Source organism: Mauremys reevesii, linkage group 4, assembly GCF_016161935.1.
Source record: "Mauremys reevesii isolate NIE-2019 linkage group 4, ASM1616193v1, whole genome shotgun sequence".
Classification (NCBI taxonomy): Eukaryota; Metazoa; Chordata; order Testudines; family Geoemydidae; genus Mauremys; species Mauremys reevesii.
In genome coordinates this window covers 3,960,525-3,981,849 of record NC_052626.1, presented here as the reverse complement: position 1 = coordinate 3,981,849, position 21,325 = coordinate 3,960,525, and the positions used below count along the sequence as shown (strand labels likewise).

Sequence of the window (21,325 nt, the reverse complement as noted above, 5' to 3'; positions counted from 1 at the left end):
CTGACTACCATTCTCCAGCCTGAGTTTCAGGGGGTCTGGATCCTGCAGGTGCTCACTGAGATCAGTGGGAGTCGGGGATGCGCATTGCTTCTGAAAGTCGGCCCAGTGCAGCTCTGGGGGAGCCAGTTATCTCAGGGCAAGAGGGATCAGGATTCCCCGCTGGATGTTTTCCTTTCCAATCTGCACATCTAGCCCATCACTGCCTGAGAGCTGAAATATGATTGTGTTTATTTGTAAAAGCATTTCAATCCCCTTCCCTGAGACTTTCTTCGCTGGCCTGAGCCCAGTGCTACAGACAGACTCGAGTATCCGTGTCATTCATATGAGGATGAAGTAGTCAGCATGGCAGATGTGGAGCACACTCACAGAATGCTAAACTTTACATTTTCTTCCCATTCAATCTGAATTTATCCGGTATGCTGCAGCAAGGCACCCACGCAATCTTATTTCCCCTGCCAACTTTCAGTCCTGTCGCATGGTTTCACCATCCTTCATAAAATCAGGCCAACACCCTGCTTTACAGTAATAGTAAAGTAACCATGGGGGCGACCCAGAGCCAATGCGGGTGAATTTTTCAAGTCCTTCTAAATTACTCAGGAGCCCAAGTCCCATTTTCAAAGGTGACAAACACTTAGGCCCTGAAGTCATTTAGATTCCTTTGAAAACATTGCCCCTAGGCTTACAAAGATCTTCTTTCTCATTCAGCTTGACCACAGGAGAGACTCTTTTGACTTTAGGCAAGGGTCACTTTGTCTGGAGAGAGGTGAGGATCAGGAGTGACAGAAGCTTCCTAAAAGTGGGGAGGCCTCTGGCGCCCGAACCATGGCCCTACTCCCCGCATGCTGCCCCTTCCTCATGAATCCCTACCCCCTGCTTGCTCCTCTCTGCCCCCTCCCCATCCATCGTTCACCTTTATGGACAGTAAAAAGTGATGGGTCCATGGCCCCATGACGCCCCCTGTTCTGGCACCCCTGGTGAGGGTGCCACCCACTGTCAATCTTAAAACTCCACCCCCACTGCCATCAGAGCTGACAATCTAGCGCTAAAAGCCAGGTAGTTCCCATACCTGTTAACATGCCATTTCTTTGTTCTAAAACAGCGCACAGTCGCTACTGAAGCAAGGAGTCACTTTGCTGGAAACCTTTCTTCCAGCAGGAACATAAGTTGTAGGGACAGGATCAATTTTCCAGTTGTTTTATCAAACGCAATCCAGAAGAGCCCACCTTATAAACAATTCATGGCCTTGAAACAGAGAGTCTTATTATCAGCACAGGTTACAATAAGCCCGGACCTCCTTGTTCACCAACTGCCGAGTTTGCACAGCAGTGGAGAGAGCATCTTAAAAGGGAATTTTTTTAAGCAACAGCATGTCTGGCATTTACCTTTACTGAACCCCCTTCAACCTGTTTTTAGATAAGTGTTCCTGCTGAGCTCCTGTACCTCTCCAGCATGATGTACAGTGAATTAAACAGATCGAATCCTGGAAAAGCTGCAAGGACACCGCCTCAGAGAAGAACCTGGTAAATAAACAAGAAGCGGAGTGGAAAATGATTAAAATATAGAAAGGAAGTGGGAATATTTATAGCCCTCTGCTTTGAAGGAAGGCCTCCAATGCCTGGAGAGCAGAGAAGTTTTGCATATGAACTTTCTCATTCCCCGGATCAGATTTTCAAGAAGGGCTTTTGTTTGTTTTATATTTAATTCACTGATTTATTGCTGGAATTCTATCGCCACAGGCAGCAAAGTGTCACTCAAGATAAATATTTAAATATTTGGAATTGTAAACCTATGGTAAATTAAACACGGAGAGCTTCATGTGAGGTGGGGATAGTCATTGTAAAGTTAATTTTGAAACTTTAAATCCAGTGATGGCATTTGACTGTAGAAAGCCCCACAGATGATCCTGTTAGTGTGCTTGGGCAGAACTGGCACATCTGGCATGCAGATCTGGTCACCCCATCTCAAAAAAGACATATTGGAATTGGAAAGGGGTCAGAGAAGGGCAACAAAAATTATTAGAGGTATGGAACGGCTTCTGTATGAGGAGAGATTAATAAGACTGGGACTTGTCAGTTTAGAAAAGAGAGATGATGGGGGGATGGGGGGATGGTTGTGATAGAGGTCTATAGAATCTGGACTGGTGTGGAGAAAGTGAATAAGGAAGCGTTACTTACTCCTTCACGTAACACAAGAACCAGCAGTCACCCAATGAAATTAATAAGCAGCAGGTTTAAAACAAACAAAAGGAAGTTCTACTTCACATAATGCACAGTCAACCTGTGGGACTCTTTTCCAGAGGATGTTTTGAAGGCCAAAATTATAACAGAGTTCAAAAAAGAATTAGATAAGTTCCTGGGGGATAGGCCCGTCAATGGCTAATAGCCAGGATGGATAAGGATTCAACCCCATGCTCTGAGTGTCCCTAGCCTCTGTTTGCCAGAAGCTGGGACAGGATGACAGTGCATGGATCACGTGATGGCTGCCTGTTCTGTTCATTCCCTCTGAAGCCTTATAATTTTCATCCCAATGGTTAGAGCACTTGCTTGGGATGTGGGAGACCCAGGCTCAGTCACCTCCCTCCCCAGAAAGGGAGAAAGGATTTGAACAGGGGTCATACACTTGTCAGGAGAGGTGCTGTCACCACAGAGCTATGGGATAGTCTGATGCCAGGTACTATCAGTTTTTCCTGTCAAAGCTGTTTCACAGTGGCTAAATAAGGTCATTGGAGCAGAAGGACTGGACCCTTGGTCTCGCCTCTCTGAGGTGGGTGCCCCGACCACTAGGCAACAGAGTCAGTCATCGGGCTGGAAAGAGTATGAGAGAATGAGTCTGTGGCCCAGTAGAACCAAAGTATTTTTGCATAGCCCACTCTTCATCTCTAAGCCTCACTTCCCCACCTGGAAAATGAGGAGAATAATGTATCCCAAATACAATGGCACTCACTCTGGTTATGAAGTGGTCTCTATTGTGGTGATGAATGCTATCGAAAAGCAAACAAGCTTTAGCACCAGGCTCTTTAGACAAGTTCTATGTGTGCAGTAAACACGCTAAGCAAAATAACCCAGGGAAAAAACCCAGCACATGCCCAACAAGAGCTGTGAAAGTCTCCTGCAATTGTCTCTCTCCCAAAATGGGGCTTTGATCTACCTGAATTAATACATACAACAGCGGATGTTTCAGGGGGGATTATTATTCAGCTACTTAAATTCATATCAACCCAGCTGTTTTTAAAATGTTCTTTTGAAATATTGCTTTTTTCCTTGTTTGATGCATTTCTGTAGCCATCTAAAGAAGCAGTGAAATGTACAGAAATTTTCCTTTAAAGGGATGAACAAGCATATCATGAGTCGGATTTCCCCCCTCAACACACACACACAGCTGTTTCCATGCGTCTCCGTCCTACCTCCCAATAACCTTGCTATCCCGTTCCAAGTGGTGTCTTGAAACCTCAGTTGCTAGCTTCATTATGTGCACAGATGAGGAAGAAAACCATAGTTCATTTGTAACTGTGACTTATGATTGGAATTTGAACCTGGGTCCCAGAAGCAACTTACACTACCATCCAGCATCTGTCCATTTCTCAAAATTAGTAGACTAGCAATTAAAGGCATTATATAGACACGACAGGATTGATTCTTATCTCAGTCTTGAGACTGGGGTAAAGCCAGTTGACACATTGGAATTACACCTGTAATTACACCTGGCTACACATATAGTGGAATTACCCCTGTAGACTAGATGACCCTTACAGTGCCTTCTAGCCCATGCTTCTATGATTCTGTGTAAAACTATCAGGGGTAGCCCTGTTAGTCTGGATCTGTAAAAGCAGCAAAGAGTCTTGTGGCACCTTATAGACTAACAGACGTTTGGGAGCATGAGCTTTTGTGGGTGAATACCCACTTCGTCGGATGTGCATGCATCCGACGAAGTGGGTATTCACCCACGAAAGCTCATGCTCCCAAACATCTGTTAGTCTATAAGGTGCCACAAGACTCTTTGCTGCTTGTGTAAAACTAGTGTGACAGATTAAAACACACTGAGCTTGATTCTTGCAGACTCAAATGATGCTTATTTTGTTTGTAGTTTTCAGAAAATGTGTATTAGAAATATTTTGCCTGCAGTAGTCTATTGAAAGATTGATAGTCCAAACTCCAGCCAATACAGGAATGTGCTCCAAATAACAATTTAAAGAAGGTTGTCCTTTAGCTGCAAGCAGTGTATCTGTTGCTTCAGCAGTTGAAATATTGAAGAATAGCAGAGGTATTTCAAATATAAAGTGTGTTGGGATCATGTATTACATAGTACAGTTTAGCAATATTTCATTTGCTGTGTAAGAAGCAACTGTCCTGAATAGCAGGATGGTGAATAGGCTACATCAGAGAATTTCACATGATCAGTGCAGCCTTCCATCACTTTCAAGAAATGCCTAAAAACGGCTTTGGAAGACTATGTCAGGCTCTTTCTAATGGCCCTTGTCCATCACAAACTTGATACTGCTGCAGCCGAATGTAGTCAGACACTCGATTTCAGGCTGGCATAAGAGTCCATCTGGGATTTCACAAGACTGTCTAGGTGGAAAGTGTCAGCTAACAAATGAGCAAGTTCTCCAAATCAATATGTGATGTGTTGTGTATGTGCAAGTCACGGCACGTCATCAAGATTAGATTATACCCCAACCAACCTGAAAAGGAAGCAAGCCTTTGAGACTTCTCTGTCCACCTGATGTGGGTTTTAAATAGATTGCTGAATACTTTAGTTACAACCTTCTTTTTAAAAAGCACGACACTTCTAAAGTATTGATGTAGAACCTAATTGATTTAGATCTACATCTTTTTATTTATCTGTCTAAGTCAGAATACCTTGGCACCATAAAAGTGAATGTCCCAACAACATTTTTCTTTATTTTCGTATTACTGCTCTGATCTTTATTCAGACTTTGCCAGACCCTCTTGGGGTAAGAGGTCTATTTCACAAAGACTTTCCGATACGTATTTCCTTTTATCCAAATGGTGCTTTAGCTCTTCTGAGATAATATTTCTCAGGAAAAAATTTTACCTACATTTAAAAATCTGGAAGCAACTTAAATGCATAAATATATAATTGTGTTTCATTAGCAAATTGGGCTAGGAATAGTTTTCAGCTAATATTGGGCTATTTTCCCAGGTGTTGAGTAGCTGCAATTCCCATTGACTTCACTAAGAGCGGTGAGTGCTTAGTATCTCTTAATAGGCCTGTGGGGAGATCCTCTTTCCTTTACTGGCTTCTGGTCAGGCATCTGCCTTAGTTTCCCTACACTACTCAACACACTGTCTCCTCCCACTGGTGGTCCTTCGGTTCTCAGCATGATTGGGTCATTGATGTGATTTTCCCCGCAACTACGTCACATAAAGTCCAACCCTTCCTCACTTACCAGAACAAATACAATCTTCCAGCCTTCCTCAGACTCTATAGCTCTTCCTCTGTTCACTCAGGGTGAGCCCTCACAGGTGCCCACTGTCTCTTCATCTGCCCTAGGCTATAATTCCTCATCTGACTCCCTCCTGGGCTCAGCAGTCCATTTGCCTTGTTGACACAGGAACAGGGACTTTCTCCTATCCTTGCTACAAGTCTCAGCCTGGACCCTAAGCGAGCACAAGTACCTACTCCCTTCAGCACCTCTCCACCACCCTGTCCAAGCTTCTCAAAGTACCTCTCCTTTCTCCATCCTGTTCCTGCTTTCTCCCAGCTCTCTTCCACCAGTCCTCCCGCCTCCTACCAGGACAAGCCCCACCCTAGTTCATATCTTCAGTGCCCTCCCTCTCTCACTGAGCCGCAGGTGCCTTCTCCAGAATTGCTAGTCATATGATTCCTCAGTCAATATGACCTCAACAGCCCCTCCTGGAAGCTACATGTCCCATGGTTCTCCGCTCTTAAAGGCCCAAATGCTCCAGTTATGCCTGGGCTCATGGACATCAGTTCTTAAATGGCCCAGCACAGACTGATACAAGGTCATAAGTTTTTACAAGAGACTGGAAAATTCATTACACTAGTTTAGTATAGAAGTCTTAGCAGGAAACTATGTCCAGGAGCTGTGAAAAAGCATGCATGCAGAGAGTAGCAAAAGCCTACCGGTATTTCACATAAAACCTGATTAGTGATGACAGCCAACTGTCAAGGAAAAAAAACTTGATGAATGCATAAATTATAAATAACAGAGTTTGACAGTGTTTCAGTATTGGTTAAAGTAACACAAGATCTTATAGCAAACCAAGATTAGGATTACTTTTGCTAGTGAGATTCAAGAAAAAACACAGGAGTCATTTTGAAGCATTGAGTGCATACCTGTGGTTAGTGTGGGTGGATGGGTATGAGAGAGAGGCTTGATAGATCATCATTTCCTGGAAAGGCCTGTTTGTAATAAATTGATATTTATGTAGGTACAAGAGTAACTGTTTAAATTTCTACTCTTAAAATTACTTTTAGATGAACCATCCCTTAACTCTTAAGCAGCACATTGACTAGGAGCTGTAAGAAGGGTACATGGGTTTTTGTAGGTTCATGGGTCTATAAAATGTCTTCTTCAGAGAAGCAGAGAATTAGAATAAGTTCATGATAAAACGTTGATTTGTGATTTATTGCTGCTGGATGACTTCTGCCAGAAAGAGCTTTGAGGAGCTGAAGTTTGGCCTGTCATTCAAAGTTGATACCTTGGCTAAGTATTTTTCACAATGGCTACTTAAACTTAACAGTAAAGAAAGTGTCATCTTGTTTCCACCTAACCAACTGGTTAGTTCATTGACAGCTGCAGGTCCTACTGAACAATCAGCCAGTCATTTTTGAGCTGTACCCTATTTATTTGGAGATAAAACTTGACCCCTTTCTGTCCTTTTGACAACACATCATGAAGACACACACCAAAATCCAGTCAAGAGTAGCATTCCTCTGCAGGTTTGCTGGAAATTCATGGGGCTCTAGTGTTTCTACCTTATGGACATCGACCAATGTCCTAATGACTGCACCTGTCAAATACACTGCAGCAGCATGGGGCTCCAGTTGTCACTCTGGCAAGTTGGACTCAACAAACAATTCTGTCCTTCAATATCATCATTGGTGCTACTCGGACAGCTCCAACCTCCTAATCCTGGCTGGCCTTGCTCCTCTGGCAATTAGGCATACTGGCCGCATTACAGCATGCAGCCAACTATCAAGACAGCTTCCTTCACAATTGCATCTCAAAGCCACATCAAAAATGCCAGTGAAAGTCAAGACACGCCTTTTTTGAAATAGTTGTGTGTCTCAGACAATCCATCACAACCTTTCTAAGGAACAGCAGCAACAGGTGGTGCAGGACTATATTTTGGATCAATGGTGCATTTCTTGGCAGACAACTCAGAGCTGTCCTGCCAGATTAGATCTCACATGCCCCTCAGAATGAACCAAAAGGTCCTCCTTCATTACAAGATATATTGTGGTCACAGGCGGTTTAACATACATCTTTACCAGTGGGGCTTCTTTAACTCCCCATCCTGCTCTGTGGAGCACAAGAAAAAGCAGTGTGCCATCTGGTTATGGATTGCCCTCTTCATCATCTTGGTGATGGATGGACGCACTTGATGACTCCAGATGGTGCTGCCATGATAGAGTGGCTACACCACTTACCCAACATCTAATTCATTGTTTGTTCTGTTGAAAGCCATATGCCAGAAGAAGACTTCTGGATACATTTTAATATCCTATGTTAAAGTCATTCAATTAAAAACTTTGCAAGCACTGTTACATTCCCATCTCAGATTTACCAGCTGTCATTTAATAATAACTGGAGATATACCTATCTCCTAGAACTAGAAGGGACCTTGAAAGGTCATGGAGTCCAGCCTCCTGCCTTCACTAGCAGGACCAAGTACTGATTTTTGCCCCAGATCCCTATGTGGCCCCCTCAAGGATTGCACCCACAACCTTTGGTTTAGCAGGCCAATGCTCAAACCACTGAGCTATCCCTTGGCAAGGCTGATAGCACAGCCTACGATTAAGGTTGCCCAACACTTCCCATTATAAGCCCCTGTTTTCAGTTGCTTTTAATTGCCAAATTTTAGTTATTTGGACTGAAATTTTCCATGCTAGTTGTCTGCCTCAGACTGAATTTTTGGGGGAAAACTTTAGCCAAAACAATTAAACTCTTAAGGAGAAGGAAGCTAGGGGAAAATCCCATTATTTTTCACATGTTAAAAAATTCTGGCAACTTATTTTGAACAGCTCTGGTGCCACTGGGCTTTGGAGCATGGACTTGAAATTTAGCAGGGGTGGGTCTTTGTGTCAGAGAAGTGCCTTTTGCCATCCACATGAAATGCTCAAATTTAGCCTAGTTATAAACCAGGACTCGGCAACCTTCAGCATGCGGCCCATCAGGGTAATCCACTGGCAGGCCACGAGACATTTTGTTTGCAATTACCATCCATAGGCATGTCCCCCCACCACCCCCGAAGCTCCCAGTGCCAGCAGTTCACCATTCCCAGCCAATGGGAGCTGCAGGAAGCGGCAGCCAGCACATCCCTGCAGCCTGCCGCATCCCACAGCTCCCATTGGCCGGGAACGGCGAACCACAGCCACAAAATGTCTCACAGCCTACCAGCAGATTACCCTGATGGGCCGAGTGCCAAAGGTTGTCAACCCCTGCTATAAGCCTTTGAAAAACTGCAATTTGCACATGCTCAGTAGAGACTTTTTAGATTTTACTAGCTCAGTTCCCAGAAGATTCCAGCTTCACTGAGCATGCTCCTAGTGCTGACCAGAATCACACAGTGACTGAGCATGCTCCATCCACTCACAGCTCTGACTGTGACCACACCATGCCGATAAGTTAATTAATGTTTGTGAAGCACATAGATACTATAGAGGTGAGCACCATAGAAAAGCCCAGGAGAAATTAATTATTGTGTCTTCAGACCAGGGTTGTACACTGAGGAGAAAACTAAATATCGAATAGCTGCTCATTAAGTGAGTTCCAGCCATCCTGTGCACTGAATGATGCAGGGGCCCGTGGGGGGGACGGACAATATTTCATCATATAATTAAAGGCTGTCCCATAATGTATAGGACCTGGGGGGGGAGCAAATTAAGGTTGTACAAGGAACCTTAACTCTGACATTTCCTAACTTTTGAGGGCTTGACTTTGCAACCTTAATGTTCATTTAACATTTTTTCTGTATGTAATATAACTTTCATTTCTAATTCTGATTAAAAAAAAACCACTTATAAATGTCTGCATATTCTCACCTCTGTACGTCAGCTTTAGCAACTCAAAATCCAGTGGACTCATGAAAAATATGGTCTGGGTAACTGGTTAATTAAAACTGTGCAGCAGGCTGTTGGCAACTGGAAAACAAGCTGCTGCGCTGAGGATATCAATGGAGTAAGGAGGGAGAAATCCATAAGAGCTGATTGACATTTGAAGGTACACCTTATTTATTTATAGAATCTACACTGAAATACAGGCCAGTACGCTGACGAAGAACTTCATTGATAAAGAGTGTCAGTCCCACATTATCTAAATTACACTTAGATCCATGTTAATTACACTGGATTAACCAAACAGAAATCCCTTTCTAGAAAATAATGACTTTCATACACAATGTCGGAAGAGATGGGGCTGAATTCAAGAGTGCTTGAACTCAAGCAGGAAATTACATTTTCTTCCAGTTGCTCAAGTCATTAAAAAAAAGGAAAAGAGCTACAGCATCAAGAAACTTTTACAATAAAAATAGATTAATGGTCACTTGAAAAAATGCAGATTGTTCCTTTTCGGTACAAGACCTTCTGTCGCCAGCAAAAACCAGTTACTAACCAACTATTCCAACTGCATTTACAGGAGTTTTCCTCTTCAGCTCTGTTACTGAATTATGGGAACTCCCAAAGTAGCTGCAGACTTTCCTTCTGGCCATTGGGATGCTGGCAACAACACAGCTGAAATATGAACATTAGGATAGTTTTGGCTTGTTTCCCAGTAGAATGAAATAAGAACCTTTGTCCCCTCCTAACCTCAGCATAACAATTCAAAGCCACAAGTGCACCAAACTCAAAGCCTAGATACAAAATCTCCTAGTTTGGGGATGTTTAGAATCTGGATATTAATTTGGCCTCCTGAGTCCATCTCTATTCAAAACAAACCTCTACAACTGAGAAATAGTTCTGGATAATCTGCACCACTTCTCTCTCGTGACTGCAAAAGTCTTCAGGAAATCAAAACCTGAAGTGCAGAAAAAGCTGCGGGAGATGGAGGACACTTGGTGGAGAAATAAAGCAACAGAACAACATGATCTTGCTGATACTAATAACACTTGAGGTTTTCTTTTCAGGAGTTAAAGTCCATTTATGGACTACAAAGAGCCAATAACTGTCCAATCCTATCCACTGAAGGCAGCACCCTCCTGACTGAGCACAGCATGATACTAGAAAGATGGAAAGAACATTTTGCAACTCTCTTCAATTGTGAGTCGAGCACAAATGATCAAATTCTAGACTCAATCAAGCAAAGACCAGATCAATTTGAACTCGAAGATCCACCAACTTTGGAGGAGACTACAAATGCATTTATGGAAATGGCAAACAGAAAGGCATCTGGAGCTGACAAAAACCCAGTGTGACAAAGTTCCTCCTCTATCTTGGTGGGTCCTGCACTTATTGGCAGATTTGCTCACCTCAGTGATCTTCCCCTCTGGCGGAACCCACAGTCTGAGTCACTTCCTCCTGTGTCTGATCAGGAGTTGGGAGGTTTGGGGAGAACCTGGGCCCACCCTCTACTCTGGATTCCAGCCCAGGGCCCTGTGGATCGCAGCTGTCTAGAGTGCCTCCTGTAACAGCTGCATGACACCTACACCTCCCTGGGCTACTTCCCCATGGCCTCCTCCCAACACCTTCTGTATCCTCACCACAGGACCTTCCTCCTGGTGTCTGATAACGCTTGTACTCCTCAGTCCTCCAGCAGCGCAGCCTCTCACTCTCAGCTCCTTGCACCTCTTGCTCCCAGCTCCTCACACGCGCACCACAAACTGAAGTGAGCTCCTTTTTAAACCCAGGTACACTGATTAGCCTGCCTTAATTGATTCTAGCAGCTTCTTGATTGGCTGCAGGTGTTCTAATCCGCCTGTCTGCCTTAATTGTTTCCAGAAAGATCCTGATTGTTCTGGAACCTTCCCTGTTACCTTACCCAGGGAAAGGGGACCTACTTAACCTGGAGCTAATATATCTGCCTTCTATCACTTTCCTGTAGCCATCTGGCCTGACCCTGTCACACCAGCTAAAGTGCTGAAACACGGTGGTCCTGCACTTCACAAAGCTTTGTTAGACCTATTTACGGTACTTTCTGCTGGGAAAATGAGAAAGTAAATACGAAAGTGTTATTTACTCCTCATAACATAAGAACTAGGGGTCACCAAATGAAATTAATAGGTAGCAGGTTTAAAATTAAAAAAAGGAAGTATTTCTTCACACAACGCACAGTGAACCTGTGGAACTCCTTGCCAGAGGATGTTGTGAAGGCCAAGACTATAACAGGGTTCAAAAAAGAACTAGATAAGTTCATGGTGGATAGGTCCATCAATGGCTATTAGCCAGGATGGGCAGGGATGGTGTCCCTAGCCTCTGTTTGCCAGAAGCTGGGAATGGGTGATAGGGGATGGATCACTTGATGATTCCTGTTCTGTTCATTCTCTCTGGGGCATCTGGCATTGACCACTGTCGGAAGACACGATACTGGCTAGATGGACCTTTGGTCTGACCCAGTGTGGCTGTTCTTATGTTCTTACCCCAGGATTTCAAAAATGTCAAAATTGTAACTATCTACAAGTGCAAAGGGGACAGACACGACTGCAGCAATTGTCATGGCATTTTGCTCCTGTCTGGTAAGACACTGGGTAAGCTGTTGCTGAAAAGACTTCACGTTATTACAGATGATGTACTCTCTGAATCCAAGTGTGTTACAGGAGAAAGCTGCTGAACAACAAATGCCCCTATACATTACCTTTGTCGACCTTAGTAACGCAATTCAATGGCAGACATCTAAACCTCCACCAATTCAAGGCCAAAAGCAAATCCCAGCAGAGTGAAGTAAAGGATCTACTGTATGCTGACAAACCTTTCAGAGAATGAGCTGCAACATTTGCTGAATTCCTTTGCCCATGCTGTATTCCTTTTTGGCCTCTGCATTAATGTAAAGAAAACAGAAATCCTGTACCAACCGTTGAGCAGAAACTCATCACCACCAGAAATAAAATGGAATGGCTGCCAATTAAACAACATCAAGTCTTTCTGCTACCTTGGTAGCACAGTTTCCGACAACGCCAGCATTGACAAAGAACTTTCAGCACACTTAAAGTCGGCTGCTTCAGCTTTCAGTCATCTACAAAAAGACTATGGACAAGATGGGAGGTCAAAGTGTCCACAAAATGCCATGTTTACAGAGCCGTTGTGCTCCCTATACTGGTTAGAGACCTGCCCCTTTAAAAACTTAACTGCCTGCAACAATGCCACCTACGCAGCATAATGGGACTCAAACGGTCTGACAAAATCACCGGCAATAAATTACTATGGCTGGAAGCCATGCTAGCGCGGAGGCAAATGGCGTAGGTCTGCCACATTATACATATGTGTAACAATTGACTGCCTAAGAGAATTCTGTACAGTGAACTTGAAAAGGCAGTAGGAATGTTGGCCATCCCAAACTCCGCTACAAGGATTGCATCAAGTGGTACATATAATCTGCCGGGCTGGACTTAATGACCTGGGAGGATATGGCCCATGACAGGCAAGCTTGGCACTCCGCTACGATGAAAGCAGAACGAGCATCAGAATATTGTTGTGCCACCTTGGCCAACAGGAGGAGGGAACATAGACACCAATTTGCCCTGGCGTGTCTCCTGAACCCTATGTGTGGAAACTGATTTCCAGTTGTATGCGTGACAGTCATTATTCTGCACTTATTCTTCCTCCCCTTTCACACAGACTTTCGTGTCTTACTAGAAGCACCAGCAACTTTACCAGAAAGTCTGTTCCTGATGATTTCCAGCTTGATTTTTCAGGCTCATGTCATGAGGTTCAGATAAACACCCTGGGTGAAATCCTGGCTCCATCAAATCAATGGCAAAACTCCCACTCATGTCAATGGAGTCAGGATGTCACCCCTGGACCTTTTGGGTGTTGTCTCAATTTTTTTGAGGCTGGCATATTGCTAGCAATATGCACAAGCCACTTTTCCAGCAATTGAAAATATTGCTTAAGAATAAGATAATTCAGTGAGATGACTATGTTTGATTTTCACTCATCTCTGCCCTATTGAAGAATTCATAAATCAAAATAATGTAACTATAACTAAGGACTAAGTTGTGAAATAGTCCCATCACTATATCAAAGCTAGAAGTCACTTGTTTACTCCTCCTTGTATGCCATAAGTGATGGTGATCCCATAGCAAGGGATGTTTTAGAAAAGCACTGATTGATCAGCGGGAGTTTAGTCTTGCTTTTGTTTTGTTATGAAGACCCAAGTAACTTTGCTCATTGATTCAGTGGCAAGTCCACCAGGTAGGTAATAGACACTGTGTATTTGCTAATCCTTTCTGCATGTGCACTTCGTGAATAGCTTCCCAAATCCACAGCAACAAAGTGAGGTAAATGTAGGATAAAAGTAACTTTTTCCTCAGTGGATAGCCCTCAGCTAGCATGATGCTGAGCCCCCTTGACCTGCCTTAAACACTATGAGAGAATTCTCAGTAAAGGCTAACCCTCCTCTCTACTTACATTTCACCAATTGCTTTCATTAGGAAACATAAGAGCTCTACCGTTTATTTACCCGATGCTCGTAGGTGCTCCGATTTCTACAACATGGTCATTGACATGCGAGCTATGTAGTTGTGAGTTCTTCAGAATGGGGCTCTAATGAAGATGCTTTGCTTCTTCTTTAAATAACGACACTTTCCTCACTGAGGACTTTTGATTCTCCAGATTGCAGGCTGTGTGTTACGTGCACCTGTGCAGAATGAGTGCGATCTCACTACCCTGCCAGAATGACAGCCTTCGGAAAGAATCCAGATCTGCACATGCTCAAACAAACTTTCTTTAGAGCTAAGAGGCCAAGCAGGAGAAAGAATTTTGCCTAGCCTCTTTTGGGTCTGCAGACATGTGGCACATATCGAACATAACAGCACCCGCTTTACTGAGCGTGGGTGCAAAGAAAATCGTGTTAAGGAAAGGCATGGCCCAGCATGAGCGTTACCCTTTCGACACAGAGATTTTTTAAAACAAAGCTCCATAAACCTGTGGGAAGGGGTGGAGGGAAGTGTATGTCTTCCCTATCCATCCCAAAATGTCTATGTTGCATGTAGTGCTATTTGCTGCGTGGAAAATATGCTGGCCTGGCTTCATGGTGTCATGGGGGGAAAAGGGTGTCAGCGTGCTCCATTGTTTGCTGATGAACTTTAGTTCTCGATCCCAGAGCCACATGAAGTGCTAAAGGGCCAGAACATTTCAACCACACAATGAGGTTTTGTTCTCCCTCCTCTCCCCCTGATAAAATGTTAAAATTAAAAGGTCCCATTTCAGAAGTAAACAAAGGAAGCCATTAAAAATTATTGCCATCACTGTTTTCTGAACTAGTTTGGTACAAGGGTTGGGGAAGAGACGACACAGCAGTAATAAATCATTACTTTACTAAAGGCCAGTGCTAAATAACGAGACAATGAAGACAAGTGAACTAAGTAAGTCAGTGGCTCAGAATCAGAAGCAATGGTTTTGCAACTGAGTTACCATCAAAGCCGAGGAACCTGGTAAAAGATGCATTTTCCACCCTATCTTTTTATGGAGCTGCGGGACTCGATTGCTTTGATGTAGTGAACATATAGGCTGTGTGTAGGAGGCTAGGGAACCACGGAAGATTCTGTTACGGCTTAGCTTAGGCAGTTCCGCTTTCTCAGCCTCCGGTTATTGTAGGACACGGCATGCTAGTTTTAACCTGCCGTAACCGGCTGGAATTGCTGCGTGGCAAGCCCCTGCTGTGGCCCAGCAGGGCAGGAGAGGTGGAGGAGAGTATTGCATTATGTTATGAGCTGGTTTGCTGCTGTTTGTATAAAATGAGCATGCTTTGTGTTTGTATTCGACTTCACCCCAGGCCGAGCTACAGGCGCTGGGTCCCCGTCAAGTGACAGCAACGCAGGGTCCCCCCTGCAGATGTGTCACTTTACCTTAAGTTAAAAAGCCAACTCACACAGTGTGTGTCGGCCTCGTTCTTACAGAGCACCTTGGGAGGGCCCCCCGGCCTCCCTGGTACGTAACATTGTGCAATGTTATTGAAGTCACAATGCAGCCAGTTTACAATTATTACGGTTTCAGATTTTTCTGATAATTAGCTACATAACAAGAATTTTCTGTACAACTTGAGGGTAAAAGTAAAAGCATGACCCGAGAGAGGAGCTGAAAGAGAGTTGTTCGGCAGCCAATCGCATTCACCAGCTGAGCATCCATTCATTTGCATATGTAGAGTATAAAGTATCCAGGTCTGGAACCATCAAGCACTATAAGCTTCCTGAACTGGAAGGCAAGGTTCCGGAATCTGAAGATTTTGACGATTCTTCTAAACACAGGCCTGGAACAACTCCAGCTCAGCAGTCAGTGCTCGGCAATTAGTGTAGCTGCTCCAGTGCTGACTCCAAAGCGCAGACAAGGGTATGCCCCCACTGAGCTAACAGACATTTACCCCTGCTTGGGGTATGTGGTAGTGCAGTTTGACGCATGCAGATTGTAGTAAGATGAGGCCCTGAAACATAAACTCTTGTATCAAGGGCCCAGTCTGAGGCCTGAAGCCTGAACCAAAGTACTTCCAGGCACTGCTAAGCAAAAGCTGGGCTGTGAGCCAGAAGCAGGTCCCACTCACAGAAGTTGGCTAAAAGAGGGCTGCTAGAAGCAGGTGCATCCACATATAAGTGCTAATAAGAGGAACTTGTGCCGAGATGGCACCTGGACAGCCCGATACGAGGACACTCCACAGAGATAACCAGGAACAGGCAGGTGCATCTTAAAGACAGGGTCAAAAGGACAGCATGATGGATAGATCTGTTTGTTTGAGACAACATGATCAAGGGGAGACAGCACCCTAATGAGCCAAGGGGCTGTACCTCAATACGTCAGTAGGGATGAGTGATCTGTCCTGTAACTGTATAAAAGTAGGTCCCGGAGTGCACATCTTTGTCTGGCCTAGGGGGCAATGGAAAGTCCCACCACTGACTGAGCCGGTCCATTGCCAGGGGGCACAAATTCATAGTACATCTTGTAGAGTCTACGGGAAACTATTACTGTGCTTCGTTTGACAATAAACCTGGCTCGGGTTCCTTCGTACCTTACTAGGGTCTGTGGTCACTGTGGGTTCTCTCGGGGTTTGCCGTGTCAGCTATCTGCGCAGAGCTGGGGCAGCACACAGAGGGAACACGCACACAACTGACTGTTATAATCACTGAACAAGAGCAGAGCACCACACCGGTAGCTACTGACAACACAGATAATTCCTATTAACCCCATTTGATCTGCTTTGGATGCTCAACTCCCTACAACACAAGCAAATGAGGCACAGAGCAGAAAGGATAAAGCCTAGTTTGCTAGATCCTGGAATTCCCAAGAAGCTAGATGCAGAATCCAGAGCAAACAAATGTTTGCCTTTAATGGCAGATGAGCACACTTGTGAAATCGCGTCTTAATAAATGCATTTAATGCCCATCTTTCTTGATAATGATGGAAGCGAAAACAATAAAGTAAGACATGTAAATGACAAAATGCACTAAGAAAGGGGAGAAAGCACACAGCAATCACAAGAAGACACCAAATCTTCAGTGTGACGGACCAATTTCTCTGCACGTTTCTGATCCACAGACAATCAGCTATCAACACGCTTTAGTAGAGTTCCCATTGCAACTCAAACTATTGCTTTGTGGTCTCTTTTTCCCCTAAGGCAAAATTATAGGGGTGAGAGTTAGATTACAGGTAAACTCTCTAGCATTTCCATCTAATGTAATCAAAAGTATGATTGGTTAATTTTTTTCAGAAGATTGTATAAACTGGTCAGGAAAAGAACAATAGGTTGCCACAAGAAATTTCAAAAAGTTCTGCAAAAAAGTCAAACTGTATTTAAATACTGCAAGTTCCTTCTGAAAAACAAGTGATGCTGCCTCTTAATACACCTACATATTTATATGGATGCCACTACTGTACAACCCACCATTTATTTGTAATAATCCTCGGATCTACTGAGAACACAAGTTCTCTCTAAATGCATGCTAGGATTTAGGGCATTGTCTCACACACTGTTTTCAAACAACAGCTTGCCCTGATGTTATTGGTGTTCAGTGAAAGCTGGAGGCATCGCTGAAAGAGCCTTCTCGGCAGATATTGGTACATTTGCATCCATATTAAAAACCAACCATCATCCACATCCAAGAATTGGTCTTGGAATTCATCCAATTGGATCATCCAATTCCAAGAAGAGAGGCTGAGGGAACTAGGATTATTTAGTCTGCAGAAGAAAAGAATGAGAGGAGGGATTTGATACCTGCTTTCAACTACCTGAAAGGGAGTTCCAAAGAGGATGGATCTAGACTGTTCTCAGTGGTAGAAGATGACAGAACAAGGAGTAATGGTCTCAAGTTGCAGAGGGGGAGGTCTAGGTTGGATATTAAGAAAAACTTTTTCACCAGGAGGGTGGTGAAGCACTGGAATGGGTTACCTAGGCAGGTGGTGGAATCTCCTTCCTTAGAGGTTTTTAAGGTCAGGCTTGACAAAGCCCTGGCTGGGATGATTTAGTTGGTGATTGGTCCTGCTTTGAGCAGGGGGGTGGACTAGATGACCTCCTGAGGTCCCTTCAAACCCTGATATTCTACGATTCTAAGTGCAAAAACACAATGGATGAATCTACATCAGGACTATCTCCCATTTGAAACCCAGCCTTTAGAACAGATCTAGACTATGGAATTGGAGTGTCTTGCTACGCTCTTTTTTTTAAAAGGCCAACCAATGGATATTATGATTTATGTTAACTTGCTGCATTTATTTTTGCTCTCGGTATCCCATGTTTTTACTCTCTGCCATTTGGTACTTGGATACTCTTGTGCTGAATCCAGTATAGATTAGATTAGAGTCCAAATACAAGCTAGAGAGTCTAAAAGGAGAGGCTAGCGTGTGTCTGCCAAACAACAACACTGTCAAGTAGTGGAGGGGGGAGAAAATATTACTACAAACCGCCACCTTTCACCAAGTGTAATAGGCAGATCACATGCTCCCATTCTCATCAGAGCCTGTAATGGAAAAGAAAATGCCACAAAATTAATCATTTCTCCTGACAAAAAGTGTGATAGGAAAGGGGGGAATATTACATCTTTAAATCACACTCATTACCTGCTTAGCACTGTAATCTGGCAGGCTTCATTAAATGGCATTCCTGCTGGGCTTTCTTTGCTGTATCAGTGGCTGGGCTGCCAGAGCTCTTCGCTGCCCTGCTAAATAGCACTGCTGTTTATATTCGAGTACACCGACTTCAAGGCAGAGCTAACCCGTTCTGCCACTTGAAGAGGCACAGGCTCTCAAGTCGCCATGAGACTAAGGGGATATGTCTCTATAGCAATCCCGGTCTGGGATTGCTGCTCACATGAACAGCCCTGGACTAGTTTTCATTTCACTAGCTCAGGTCCCAGAGCAGGAAATCGGTGGCAGCTCCTGCTTCAGAGCAGCTTGTACGATCCATGGCTCCACTGCTCCGGGACTCAAGCTAGAGAGATTGAAGCTACACTGGGTATGTCTACTTGAGCTGCAGGTATACCCACTGAATGCAGTGCAGCCCTACCCTTAGAAAGAAACTGGCGATTTCTCAGAAACGCGCTTCCTAGTTCTTGTATCTTCGGTGGTTTTTATAGGTGGACTTATTTTGCGGCTGGTTGACTGTTTTCTTGTCATTACCGACCCTTTCCATTGTATTTGCTCTATAAAATTAATTAAGTACTGGATGGAGTGGAGGAAGCAGGGGATCCACATTTCCAGATGTTACAAAGGACCTGATCCGGCAGTCCTTAGAATCATAGAATATCAGGGTTGGAAGGGACCTCGGGAGGTATCTAGTCCAACCCCCTGCTCAAAGCAAGATCAATTCCCAACTAAATCATCCCAGCCAGGGCTTTGTCAAGCCTGACCTTAAAAACCTCTAAGGATGGAGATTCCACCACATCCCTAGGTAACCCATTCCAGTGCTTCACCACCCTCTGAGTGAAATCTAATATCCAACCTAAACCTCCCCCACTGCAACTTGAGATCATTATTCGTTGTTCTGCCTTCTGGTACTACAGAGAACAGTCTAGATCCATCCTCTTTGGAACCCTCTTTCAGGTAGTTGAAAGCAGCTATCAAATCCCTCCTCATTCTTCTCTTCTGCAGACTAAACAATCTCAGTTCCCCAGCCTCTTCTCATAAGTCATGTGCTCCAGCCCCCTAATCATTTTTGTTGCCCTCCGCTGGACTCTTTCCAATTTTTCCACATCCTTCTTGTAGTGTGGGGCCCAAAACTGGACACAGTACTCCAGATGAGGCCTCAACAATGCCAAATAGAGGGGAATGATCATGTCCCTCGATCTGCTGGCAATGCTCCCACTTATACAGCCCAAAATGCCGTTAGCCTTCTTGGCAACAAGGGCACACTGTTGACTCATATCCAGCTTCTCATCCACTGTAACCCCTAGATCCTTTTCTGCAGAACTGTTGCCTAGCCACTCAGTCCCTAGTCTGTAGCAGTGCATGGGATTCTTCCATCCTAAGTGCAGGACTCTGCATTTGTCCTTGTTGAACCTCATAAGATTTCTTTCGGCCCAATCCTCTAATTTCTCTTTGTCCCTCTGTATCCTATCCCAACCCTCCAGTGTATCTACCACCCCTTCCAGTTTCATGTCATCTGCAAACTTGCTGAGGGTGCAGTCCACGCCATCCTCCAGATAATTAATGAAGATATTGATCAAAACCAGCCCCAGGACCGACCGTTGGGGCACTCCAGTTGAAACCGGCTGCCAACTAGACATGGAGCCATTGATCACTACCCATTGAGCCCAAAGATCTACCCAGCTTTCTATCCACCTTATAGTCCATTCATCCAATCCATACTTCTTTAACTTGCCGGCAAGAATACTGTTGGAGACTGTATCAAAAGCTTTGCTAAAGTCAAGGAATAACACATCCACTGCTTTCCCCTCATCCACAGACCCAGTTATCTCATCTGGCAATTACGTTAGTCAGGCATGACTTGCCCTTGGTGAATCCATGCTGACTGTTCCTGATCACTTTCCTCTCCTCTAAGTGCTTCAAAATGGATTCCTTGAGGACCTGCTCCATGATTTTTCCAGGGACTGAGGTGAGGCTGACTGGCCTGTAGTTTGCTGGATCCTCCTTCTTCCCTTTTTTAAATATGGGCACTACATTAGCCTTTTTCCAGTCATCCGGGTCCTCCCCTGATCACCATGAATTTTCAAAGATAATTCATTGCGGACAACAATTTCACTGCAAACAACAATTTCCTTTAGCCTCAATGCTACTCATGGAGACTGCACAACCTTACCACACGTGGAGATGTCCGTGTCACTCATGGCCCAGCATGCTGTGACTGTTCTTCCCTGATGTAGCTCTTCCTACACCATCCATGCTGTCAAGTATCAGAGGGGTAGCCGTGTTAGTCTCGATCTGTAAAAAGCAACAAAGAGTCCTGTATCACTTCCAGATTCAATTAGTGCAATGGGATCTGCTACCCCTGCAGTCCACTTGGATAACTCAACACAGCAGCGTACCTTCGAAGTAGCATAGCCTTCAAAGAGCAAGCCCCCCTGGTGCTCTGGGATCAGCCCTGGCTGGCAGAGTAAAGTCTAAAGGGGTTGGCTAAGACCAATACAATTCTAACATTATTATTTCCATTGTGCTACGCATTGTACAAACATAGCAAAGATGTTCCCTGCCCCACACAGAGCTTATGAGCAAAGTACAAGACAAGAGACATAGCTGGATAAATGTGACAGACAAGGAAACAAAGGGGACAATTATGACCTAGTATCTGCCTATCTAAGAGACCACTTCACTGTCTATGGCATAGTGTCGTAGTGGCAACCAGCTACGGCTCTTAGTTTGAAAGGGAGAGGGAATTCCCTCTAAAACCTTTGGTCCAAATTACCCTGAATCTGTTTACTTTGGTGTCTTGCGACACAGCCCATGTGTTTGCCCAAGCCTTTGGAGAAGATCATCATCCGGGGTAGGTGTGTAGTAGGTGACATGGTATTTCTGTTCCTTTCTTTGG

At 44.3% G+C, this 21,325-nt stretch overlaps 1 long non-coding RNA gene across 1 annotated transcript in view; it reads right to left on the bottom strand.

Moving 5' to 3' along the window:
• LOC120402957 overlaps nt 1-20,985 on the bottom strand; it is a 29,639-nt gene extending 8,654 nt beyond the window's left edge. Inside the window, exons 1-3 of the long non-coding RNA XR_005597383.1 lie at nt 20,826-20,985; nt 20,600-20,721; nt 1,383-1,517 (exon numbers count right to left, since the gene is read on the bottom strand). This is a non-coding gene — a long non-coding RNA (uncharacterized LOC120402957). The remainder of the gene's footprint in view (nt 1-1,382; nt 1,518-20,599; nt 20,722-20,825) is intronic.
• Between the last annotated feature and the right edge of the window lie 340 nt (nt 20,986-21,325).